The following is a 7,561-nucleotide window of genomic DNA, read 5'->3' as shown; positions in this document are numbered from 1 at the left end:
AACTGGAACGCCCGTGCGTTTCGTCGGACACATTGAAAATTAACATCTCGAAACTGGCTCAGTCCTCAGAATTCGTTCCACGCTAACGCTTCAGCGCCCATAATTCGTAGATTGAAAGATGTGCCGCAAAATAATTATATTAAAAAGTTAACTAACATGAATATGATAATTATTCAATTAGGCGTTTTGATTTCTCGTGGAAGTAATGGCCGCCTCATCGAGTATAGTTTAGATGTGGGATTATCATTGTGCTATCTGGCCACAGGCAATTTTTGAAAATTTGGTGCAGCTAAAATGAAACACCCTGCGTATTTCAGCAGCGTCCACACTGTTACATGCTAAACAATAAAGAACGAGGAATGAAATAGTCGGACCCGTCGTGGTGACGAAGTGGTTATGGCATTGCCCGAGGGTGCGGGATCGTATCCCGACCGGGGCGGCCGCATTTCGGTCAATGTAAAATGCAAAAATGCCCGTACGTATTGTGCACTGGGTGAAACTTAAAAGAACCCCAGGGGGTCAAATATAAATACGGAAGCCCCTCACTACGGCGTGCCTCATAATCTAATCGTGCTTTTGGTACGGTAAAACCCGTAAAATTAATTTTTCTTTGCAAATTGTGCGAGCACTTACATTGGACTTCCACAGGACAGCGGTCTTGATGAACGACGCAAAGAAAGTCGTTCTTTAGGAAGCAGCAAGGAGACGATATTCTGGCGGCTCAAGTGGTGGCCAGCGTTCGAGCGGCGCTATTTAAAGGCTGATTGCGTCGTTTTGCTATGTTAGTTTTATGACAGACATATCTAGCTACACCACCCACATCTCAGTGAATTCGCGAGTACGCATGGAAAGCAAGAACTTTGTGTATTTTTCCTTTTTAGTTTTACCTTCTCTGGACAATTTTCCTTTCTTTCGATTTTTTTTTCAACTTCTTTTTATTGAGCGCAGCTTTGTTGCAAAGCTGCGCAGCTTGTTGCAACGTTCGCGAGCGCGGGAATTGACGGTAGAAAAGCAGCTGTTGACTGTATCGTTTTTCTAATTTTTGTTTGTGTTGTTGCGTAATCTGAATGCGGACGACTTATTTCCGTCTCACATGCACCGCTGTCTGCAACATGATTCCTAGCTCACTTTGGCGCTTTGGCGCCAGTTGAACGGGTTCCTGGAACGCTTACGCGCATGGCGCAATCATATTTTTTTGACGATAATAAGTCATCCAATATAATGCCGACTGCAAAACCGGCGCCAAATGCGGAAAAAGTCAATTGCGCGAACCGGCGCTTGTCGTCAGGCCAGGACGACACGTCGCACTGGAGATGTCTAGCTGCAACGTCATGCCAGAGGCTTCACCGGTTGTTCAGAGGTTGAGCAAGAGAGCTCTTATCCAAGATCGCTCGGAAACTAAAAGCCGTACACAAGTCAAATGATCTTTATTCTCTCGTACTGTGCACAGGATGCACGCCACAAAAGCCCAGGTGGTCAAAATTATTCCGGAGTCTTCCACGGCGGCATGCCTCTTAATCAGATCATAGCTTTGGCGCGTAAAGCTCCAGAATTTATTTCATTTTAAGGTGAAAGCCTTACGTGTCTACGTTGGCGGTGCCCTTGGCGAAAATGCGCTGTAACGAAAAACGGCCGACACCGAAAAAAAAAAATGCTCGCATTGAGGTCACATTTCTCAGTGAGATTCCTGTAAACAAAGTCAATTCACGGCTTTGAAAAAAAAAATTGGTACATTTGGGTCTGAGTGGGAATCGAACCCGGGCAACCGGAGTGAGAGAGAGAGAGAGAGAGAGAGAGAGAGAGATAAAACTTTATTGTGTCCATGATGGGGTCTGGGGGCGGCGGGGGTTGGGAGACTAAACCCCCAGGCCTTCCCTTCCTCAGACGGCGGCCAGGCCTTGCTTTCTGGCGGCGTCTTCGGCCATCCGGACGGCCCAGAGACGAGCACGCTTTCCTGAAACCACGGTTGCTCTATGGTTCTCGCTTAATACGAATAATAGTGTGTCTATAGTGCGTGCGTGATTGCGCAGGTCACGTCGCAGCCATCTCACTGACTAAAAGTGTGGCCTAGTGCGTGCACTAACATGCTGCACTTTAGGCACTACGATAAGTGTTCGTATGTGGCGTTTAGGCGGTCGCTTTAGTGCCGCACGTGTAATGCATTAATGCAACCTATGCATTACTAATATGTCTTACAAAGAAGTCTAACCACAATTCTATCGCTTCATGTATTACCAAATGGGCAGCAGGCTTTTCGCCTTCTTGTGTTACAAGATTGAAACACCTGCCTATTATATATATATATATATATATATATATATATATATAATTTTGGCAGGTGCTGAACAGACCTTAGCGACACCTCCCTAAGGATCAACAGTCCCTATATAGGAAAAGTACCGCCATCCTTTGATCAACGCCGCTTCTCTCTGTCCTATATCTCCGATTCGACGATGATAGCGCGCACTTTCACTTCTTAATATTTTGTTTTTTTTCCGCCTCAGTGCCATGTTAAAGTCCCTCTGCGCAGCAGCAGTCGCCGGTGGCGGCGCGCGCCCGGCCTGAAAGTTTCAACGGGGACTCTTTCTAGGGGCGCCACCGTCGACTTGCTTTCGTAAGTACTTAGTTGCAAACACTTCAGTCGGCCATCTTTAAATGTGATCTACAACTTTCGTGTTGGCACTTACTTGGTGAAGCCAATATTTAAAAAGTTATGCAATTAGTTTATACTAATTAATTTGCAAAACGAAAAAAAACCACTGCCGCAGAATAGGACACACAATCCTCAACACCACTGAGTTGGTTGAGCCTCCTAGCACATTCCGTCGTTTTTAAAACATGGACTACATTTAGCAGGGACACCCTGTATACCAACGGTTTAATCTGACGTACCAGCTCAACTGCCGCATTCATCGTTGCAGCTGAGCAGGGTACAGTTCAATTCAAATTGTCAAACATGACTCCATCTACGTCGGCAGAACTCGCAGCCCTCCATGCGGCTATTGTCGTGCGACTGACCGCTAGAGGCGCTTTGCGTGTATTTGTGGAATTATTTCAAGCTCGGAAAAACACTTTTATGTAGCAAACATTGAGCAACAGAAAGCTGTATCGCGAGTTTTAAAGCGAAGCTTTATATGGCTAGGCAAAACGAAAAAAGTGTCTGCCCGTCGCCTGTCCGCAGAAGGCTGCGTTGCCGCTCATCATTCCAGCGTAGAATCTCAACCCCGGACTGCGGGTTCCTCGCACGCCTCTCGCTCCGTTCAAATATTAATAATAAATATGTTTTACTCTCGCTCTTCTCTACTGTCGTCGTAATTGGGAGACTGCGTTTACGGGGGTATGAGCCATTCATTGTCTTACGTAACGGACAGATTTAATTTTGAAGCAAGAATCGCAAGCAGCAATGGCAGGCGAATGCTGCTTACCACGCCGCCGTGCAAACTCGAGACACCGAACGCGAGCGACAACGGCGGACTGCGGGCGCTTTCAGTGACGTCGCGTTCTCTCCGTGAGAACGTGTATGTAACCTCATAATTGAGAAATACTTTAATGAACCCTCGAGAGTAACCCAGTGATAAACACCGGGGCCGCACGTTTCAGCTTCGCTGGTTAACCATCTGTACAGAGTGCTTGGGTGGTGATTTTTTTTTCATGTTGCTCTACAATTTTCTTATTCACACTTTTCATCCAATTATAATATTTAAGAAGTTGATTAATTATGTAGGTTACTTATGTAATTAGGCGGAACGTAAAAATAATCTGAGTGTCTCCAAGCGATGGCAAACAACATTACCTTAGTTCTGTCCAGCTACGTGGCATTTGCATATTTGTAAATTTTAGTGCATGATAGTTGGAACACCCTATATATTCGGGAACGCAGCAACCACGGCCAGGAAGCCCGGGAAAGTTCGGTAGAAACGATTCGCTTTGAACTTTCGGTTCGACACTCGGGTGTCGTAAAAAAAAAAGAAAAACAAAACCATCCAACCCTCAGCCTGCAGGGCTGATTAGGCTCGCCACATGGAGAGACCTGACATTCGCGAAGGCTGAATTTGTTGCAGTGTCACCTGCTGAAGCACAAGAAAAAGAAAAGCTGTTCAAGTCGTTCGTCCACACATTGGCGCTTTCGCCAATTCGGCGGCACTGGAGTTTGTTTTCCACAACTTCACGCCGCAAAGTAGGACCTGCCCGTGCACACGCATGAATAGTACATCATTTATTCGACGGTAATACAAATGAATGCTACTGCTTGTACGGTCGCAAAGTATATGAGAGGAAACGCAGAAAATTCATTATTCATGGTGGACGCGTTCGAAAATAAATTGTTAACACGTAGCTAGTGGCTTTCCCGTCGAAAGTTTACTCGAAGTGCGACGGATGCCAATCGTGTTGTTCCATTCAAGTTGATGGGATGGGTTTCGCCATCTTTATTACTTGATCACAGTTTTGACCTCGGTTAACGTAGCTCACGGTTCCACCGTAGTATTCTTGTAGCTTCTTGATACATTGATTGTACCCACTATTGGACGAGATGGGGCTTCTGAAGACGTGGTACTCTATATAGGGCATGCGGAGGAAAAAAAAAATTGCCACATATTTACAAGCACGAAAATGCGTCTATTTCTTGAATACACACCACACGAGGCGGATGGTCTGCAGAAGTGAGATGTGCAAGTGGGGACAAAATATTGCGGACCACGGCAGCGCGTGCTGCTGCTGCTGCTGCTGATAATGATGATGATGATGTGGCTTTCCCCTTTGTATCGGGGGGGGGGGGGGGCGCCAGTTTTGCACCCTAGCCGTTACGTCACAGAATAATAATAATAATAATAATAATAATAATAATAATAATAATAATAATAATAATAATAATAATAATAATAATAATAATAATAATAAAAATTTAAGAAAAAAGAAAAAAAAAATATGACAGGGGGCAATACTAAGTGCGGATCATTGGGCGCTCTGTGGGTCAATGACACTGTTGACCGCACTCCTGTCACTAGCGTCTCCGAGGGCGGGCTGCCCAAATGCCAGCCAGCGACAAGCGCTAGCTCACACGGCTGTCGATTTTCGAACTTCTGGCAGCCCACCTTTCAAAACCTCAGAAAATTGCTCGAAGGCGTGCTCCTGACACATTAGTGTCGCGTCTTCTCAGCAGTTGACGCACGATTAACAGAAACGGACTCTTTGTTTCAGTTTGCACTCAAGTATCCTGAACAGTATGGTAAGCTGTAAGCGCAATTGCTACTGCCTACTGCTCGAAGGAATGGGAGCCTCGGTGAGACTCCTGCTGTTCTCGCTGCAGTTTCTGTAACAGAAAGAGAAACAAGCTTGTCTCTTTTCCTCTAAAAGTTATTCTAGTTTTTACAACACACGGGTTACAAAGGAAGTGCGCAGAAAATGTCTTCCTGCATGGTTCCAGCCGAAATCCCCTGGCAGGCGTTCGTCGTGAAATGCGATCGCATCTGTTTATCATTCGTCAACTGTTTAAGTGGCGGTCCCACTCCGGCGGCACGAGCCCCCCGTTTTCGGTACTTTTGGAGCGACCGTGGCGGCTCTTCTACTTAGGATATAAAGTTGTCGTATATACCGTAAAAAAGGCCTAATTCTTGTAGATTACAACTATATGTAATATAAAGAAATTGATTGATTCGATTTAGAAATAAAGGTTCAAGAACAAGCATGAGGTACATGGTTTTTGCGAACTGTGTCTCAGTTGTGACCATATTTAGAAGAAACTGCCGCACTTACTGCATTGCGGCTTGCTGTGTAGCTTTAGGAGATATTTATCTATTTCCTAGACGCAGCAAAATAATCTTGAATTTCTACTTTTCCGATAATTTGCTTTTGAAGATTGCCAAATATCGCAAACTTCTGTTGCAAACGGCCCGGCAACTACACGCTCAAGGAAGCTAAATTTTGGATAAATTAGAGTTCAAGGAATTTCCGTTTAGGATGCAAAATTTAATTCATGTACCTTTATTAGTTTTAAACCGCATTTAAAACGCATCTCTTATAGGTGCTTGCATCTATCATTAAATGCCAAGTGAAGCCCCAACTAAAATACCCAATTAGGCGCCTATTGAGGAAAACCGATTCATTAAACGATGTTGGGTTACACTAGTTAATATATTGTAAGGGATATGCCTTGCAGTATTCAGAAATACAGGATCAAAGATAATTTGAAGGTACTCTCTCCGATGGCTTGCTTAAGGGAGTCACCAGAGCCTGCATGAAGAACCCCTAAAGCGCTTGTGACCGATACCAGAGCCCCCATAATAACGCAGCCTGAGAGAAATAGAAATAGTTTACAACCTCGTTGTCTAACGATGTTCGAACATACACCTTATATAAATTACCCGAGAGTTATGTGAAAAGCGTGTTGCTTTACTATAGGTAGTTATTTGCCGCTGTTAAAACGTATGAGCTGATTCATAACGTACCACGCCATGCCAGTCTGCACAAGATGTTACAAACACGTTCTTTTGCAGGAACTACCAAATAAAACCACTCACCGGATTTACCTTCAGTGAGTTGCTGAACAACATAGCAATGACCGTCGTAGTAGAAAAGCAGCTTGAACTGTAAAGGGTGGCGGCCCTTCTCTAACGTCAGGAGGAAAAGAAAAGTAGGACGATGAAATTTCCGTACCAAACTAGGTTACTGCATCAGCTGTGGCCACTGAGTGACCACTAGGAATGGTGGAAGTAGTACCAAATAGGTTTGCAATTACTTTTCATTGAAATGTGCATTACCAGTGGAAGAAGAGTACATTTCGGCGACAAGAGACCCGATACGGGTTTCGTCGTCAAACTCGGCGCTGAACAGTCAGCCCAAGCGCCGGAGTAACCCGGCGCCATGCTGCGATCGAAGCCCCCTAAAGCTTCAGACACCAAAAAGATGCCCCACGACGGCACGTGCGTCTCAAAGAACTACACTTTTTCTCAGGAGCTCCGCGCGGTACTGTGAAATCTACGGGCGCCTCGACCAATGAGGAAGGCGAGCGCATGAAAACATATCTGTCCGCGCTTTGTCGACCGCGGACGATAAAGCGTGGGCTGATATGTTTTCAGTCAGCACGGGAGCACGGCGCGCTCCCGTGCTTTAGCAGATGACACGAAGCCCCGCCTCCAAGCCCCTGTGCGCCTGCGCCACTCGGCTCCGATGCGCGGCCGCGCCATGTGCGCATGCGCTACGCGGAGCGCGGCCACGCGGTGCCGTGTTCGTACTAAGATTGGACGAACCTTTACTTCGTTGCAGAGCAGGCAGAACGACCGGACACACATAACGCACATTAAATAACACAAAACGCTTTGTGTTGGCCAATGTGTCTCTCCGTGTGTCAAGGCGAATGATTCTGCATGCGCTACAACAGAGTAGAAGATATCGCACCAACAGGCCTATATAGCTAGTCCCATCGACGTCTTATTCTTTTGCTTATTGACAACTCACCGATAGGAAACGTCTGTCTCGTTCGAAAACCAAGCTCTCACCTGCACTGGCACCGAGTTTCAACAAAGCGATCAACTGCACATAGATGCTCCCTCACGATTGCGCA

Source organism: Dermacentor silvarum, chromosome 10, assembly GCF_013339745.2.
Source record: "Dermacentor silvarum isolate Dsil-2018 chromosome 10, BIME_Dsil_1.4, whole genome shotgun sequence".
NCBI classification, from domain to species: Eukaryota; Metazoa; Arthropoda; class Arachnida; order Ixodida; family Ixodidae; genus Dermacentor; species Dermacentor silvarum.
This window is presented reverse-complemented; position numbering follows the sequence as displayed.